At 46.0% G+C, this 5,000-nt stretch overlaps 1 protein-coding gene across 3 annotated transcripts in view; it reads left to right on the top strand.

The window, feature by feature from the left end:
* The window catches only part of LOC143298888 (uncharacterized), a 208,853-nt gene that overhangs the window by 70,455 nt on the left and 133,398 nt on the right, over positions 1-5,000 (top strand). The window lies entirely within an intron of this gene.

Raw genomic sequence — 5,000 nt, 5'->3', positions numbered from 1 at the left:
AATGGTACCCCGCGTTGTTGGTGACACGCTGCGCTTATGGACGGAGCGATGATTGTATTTTATTGTGTTGAAGTTGTATTTCACGTTGTCATGACAGATGTCTTCCGTGTGGTAATGGTACATATCGCTATTGGCACGTAGCGCTAATGATCGTAGTTGTAATGGTAAATATGGCGACTGACAGGCGTAGTGCTATTGGCACGTAGCGCTATTGACACATAGCGCTATCGATCGTAGTGGTATTGGTAAATATGGCGACTGACACGCAGCGCTATTTGCACGTAGCGCTATTGACACATAGCGCTAATGATCGTAGTGGTAATGGTAAATATGGCGACTGACACGCAGCGCTATTGGTGCGTAGTGCTATTGACACATAGCGTTAATGATCGTAGTGGTAATGGTAAATATGGCGACTGACACGCAGCGCTATTGGCTTGTAGCGCTATAGACACATAGCGCTAATGATCGTAATGGTAATGGTAAATATGGCGACTTCACACATAGCGCTAGTAGCACGTAGCGCTAATGATCGTAGTGGTAATGGTAAATATGGCTTCTTCAAACGTGGCGCTATTGGCATGTAGCAATCATGACACACACTGATGAGGACACAGCGCTAATGGACGTTGTGGTAGTGACACGAAGCGCTAATGGACGTTGTGGTAGTGACACGAAGCGCTAATGGACGTTGTGGTAGTGACACGAAGCGCTAATGGACGTTGTGGTAGTGACACGAAGCGCCAATGGACGTTGTGGTAGTGACGCTTAGCGCTCGTGAATGTTGTGGTAGTGACACAAAGCGCCAATGGACGTTGTGGTAGTGACACAAAGCGCCAATGGACGTTGTAGTAGTGACACAAAGCGCTAATGGACGTCGTGGTAGTGACACGAAGCGCTAATGGACGTTGTGGTAGTGACACGAAGCACCAATGGACGTTGTGGTAGTGACACAAAGCGCCAATGGACGTTGTGGTAGTGACACGAAGCGCCAATGGACGTTGTGGTAGTGACACAAAGCGCTAATGGACGTTGTGGTAGTGACACAAAGCGCCAATGGACGTTGTGGTAGTGACACAAAGCGCTAATGGACGTTGTGGTAGTGACACGAAGCGCTAATGGACGTTGTGGTAGTGACACGAAGCGCTCATGAACGTAGTGGTAATGACACCTAGCGCTACTGACACGCACAGCACGAATGACAAATAGCGCTTATGACACTTTGTAGTGACGGTACATTGCGTTATTGACACACAGCCCTAATCAACATTGGAGACAATGGACTCCAGCGCTGAGGAACGCAGTGAATGATAATGGTACCCAGCGTTACTGACACGTTTCGCTAATGACATTTAGCGCCAATGGCACGCAGCGCTGTTGACAATAAGCGCTTATGACACGTAGTGACACCGGTACTAGACGCTACTGACACGTAGCAATCAAACTAACAAGCAAACGACGACTGGACGAGACACAAAAGGTACTCCTGGGAGCAGTTTTTTTCATGCCAAAGATCTGTCTGTACTTCCTGAGAAGGGAGAACATACGCAAAGCTCCTTTCCCGATAAATGGTTTGACAGCCGAGAGGTATTTCTATCGCATGCTCAGGGTTTGAAGGGTGACCTGCCTTTCTCCTCCGTCTCGTTTTCCCCCTCCATCCATTTTTGAAACATCATAGTTACTTCTTACGCTACACACACACACACACACACACATCTCTGTATACTGTACAGTGATAATGTACACAGAGAGCGCGCGCATATATATATATACATATAATCTCTGTGTGTGTGTGTGTGTGTGTGTGTGTGTGTGTGTGTGTGTGTGTGTGCGTGCGCATGAGCGTGCTTCTGCTTGTGCTTGTACATGCTCGATATTGCGGCACTGCTCCACTGAACTGTTATGAGAAGCATAGGGTTTTTTTGTTGTTGTTTTTTCCCCAAAAAACTACAGACAGAATAAATCCCTCCTGTTCCAGTACTACTCCCCCTGGGTGTAGTTCCACCCGTCAAAGAACCACCACCCCCGTGAGTAGATATTCGGAGTACGTCACATACCTACCCCCCACCCCTTCCCTACACCCCGTCATAACGGGAGAGTGATTCTGCTTCAGTTCACACCTACTTCCATGAGGAGGAGTAGCTTGTCTCCAATGTTCTCCAAGGTACAGTTCTTGAATGGAGAGGAGGGGGTCAGAAAAGCATAGCCTAGAACGACGCACCATCCCACCCCTTTTTGTTTCTACCACAGCTTGATTAAACTAACTCAAAGAACGGGTAAGTTCCAAGTAAGGGTGGTCAGTGTCTTGACACGCAACAAACTGACCTCCTGGGGAGTCCGACATTCGCGGCTCATTAAGATCGAATGACCCCCCCCGGGGTTTATCTCCAGCAGGGAGGTAAGCCGAGGCCGTTACACCGGAAGTAGCGCTTCCTTGGGTGAAGGGGGTGGGTGGTGGGGTCAATGATTTGCATTACAGAAGGCATTAATCCGCAAAGACACAGCCGAGAGGGCTTTATGATGTCATCATTCTTGTCTGGTCTCCTTGGAAGTCCTTGACGGGGGAGACGCAGGTCAGTCTGTGAAGACCTGACCGTGAGAAATACGTGGTATAACATGAAGCCTTGGAGCTTTGGAATAATGCACTGCGGTCTCCTCGCAGTGTAACGTATGGAAGGTCAAGGCCCAACACTCGGCTTACATCACAGATTGACATAAGTTTACATTTGGGCCAACAGCAAAGTGAGAGCTGTATTATCAATGGTTTCTCCAGTCTATGGGAAATCATTTACAGCTTAGTCTTTTGTGAAGGACTATGACTCTCAACTAGGAGGCAAAATTGCACTGGCTCTTAGTGCTGCAGCTTTGTGCGCTAGTTGGCCTTTGGGAACCATCCCAACACCGACTGTCCTAAAACCCTCTTGGCCGAGAGAGTGGGGATGTAACTTGGGCAAGACACTCTCCACTATAATCAAATTCTAGCCCAAATAGTCAGAACAGCAGTTGCCTCCTCTGCTGTTCTGATGGTCATAGTCGGACACGACTGACTATCATATGGAAGGGCCGGTGCCAAATCCGTATGCACGGAGGACTGCATTGTTCTGAGCAGTATCTAATCTATCCCGTCTATAGCGGGACTTCTGTTGTAGTTTTCTTTCAGGAATAAACTCCCAGAGATCAGGTTGGGTTCAATAGACAATAGGTCATATGACCGGAAGAACATAAAATCAATAGGTCATTTTGAAAATCAATAGGTCAAATATCACCCGGTTAATGCAAAAGTGGGAACGCCAATTCTTCTCGCCGAAGCTCGCGAAAGGCAGCGATAAAGATTCGTTTCGGATTTCGTTTCGTCACGGATCCGTATTTTAATAAACCAGTTTATAGTCATTTCCTGTAGGAGCAGACGACAAAGCGATCGCGATCCTTAAAGAGAGAGAGAGAGAGAGATGGTTACTTTGGTTGACCGACTGGTCATAAAAAACAAAGTCATGTGACCTGGCAACTTGAAAAACAATAGGTCATTTCAAAATTAAATGCGTCAATGACCGATGACCGATGTCGAACCTGATCCCTGAACTCCAGTTCTGTATTTAAACCTGTGGTCAGTTCCATGCTACACACAGTCACTAGCGGGTTACGACCGTACTAGGCTCTTCCGTGCGAGCAATGCAACTGGCTCCTGGACTCCTGTGGTTTTAGGATTCCAGTTTATTTGTTGGTGTGTTGTGTTTGTTTATTTCATGTTGTTGTTTCTTTTTCTTCATTTTGTCTTATTTGTTTGATTTTTACTTTATTCCTTCTATTGTTATTCCACGTTAATCCATTTTATTTCTAAAACCTGATAATTTGGCACCAAGTCCATTTTCAATACTTTGGTGGCTTTTGCTGTCTGTCTGTCTGTCTTTTTTTTTCTTTCTTTTGTATTTCTCTCTCTCCTTTTCTATATAATGTCTACCATTGTCTGTCTGTCTGTATGTCTTTTTTGTATTTTTTTTCTCTCTCTCTCTTTGTATATATGTCTCTGTCATTATATCTGTCTGTCTGTCTGTCTGTCTTTTTTGTATTTTTTCTCTCTCTCTTTTTCTATAATCTCTGTCATTATATCTGTCTGTCTGTCTGTCTTTTTTTTCTATCTCTCTCTCTCTTTTTCTATATATGTCTCTGTCATTATTTCTGTCTGTCTGTATCTTTCTTCCTCTTACTATGCAAACCGATATTGTTTTAATTCATCTCTCTCTTTTGTTTCTTTGTTTGATTTTTAGGAACTGTTTAGCATTGATCATTGCTGATGATGTCCCATAGATTACTAAAGTTAACTGTTTTCTCTGAACTTGTCAGCATGATTAGTTGTAACGGGTCATTCAACAAAAACTCTTGCGTTCTCTCGGACTCTTTCTCTCTCACTCTCACATTCTCTCTCCCTCTCTCTCTTCTGCCTCCCTACCCCCCCCCCCCCCCCCCCCCCCCCCCCCCTCTCTATCCATCTCGGTCTCCCCTCTCTCCCCCTTCTCTCATTTCTCACAGCAGCCCCTTCACCACCACCACCCCCCTCTCGCTCTCACTCTTTCTCTCGCTCTCTCTCACTCTATCTCTCTGTGTCTCTTTCTTTCTCTAACACACACTCTCTCTCCCTTCCCCCACGCCCCCTCTTTGTAAAACCGAATTGCCGTTGTACAGATAAACTATGAAGTAATGCCCAGTGCCAACACCTCTCATCATGCCAAGGCGAATGCTGAACATACGTGACGCAGGTGACGTACTGCGCGCGCCGCCGCGCACACACACACATACCCATTATCACACACACACACACACACACACACACACACACACATCTATCTATCTATCTATCTATCTATATAATAATCGAGCACGCACACACAAACGTAGGTGCACTCAAGCACACACACACGCGCGCGCGTACACACATTAATAGAAACACTCGCATATAAGCAAGCAAGCAAGCAAGCGCACACACACACACACACACACACACA

The sequence above is a fragment of the Babylonia areolata genome, chromosome 24 (assembly GCF_041734735.1).
Source record: "Babylonia areolata isolate BAREFJ2019XMU chromosome 24, ASM4173473v1, whole genome shotgun sequence".
NCBI lineage: Eukaryota > Metazoa > Mollusca > Gastropoda > Neogastropoda > Buccinidae > Babylonia > Babylonia areolata.
This window is presented reverse-complemented; position numbering and strand designations above follow the sequence as displayed.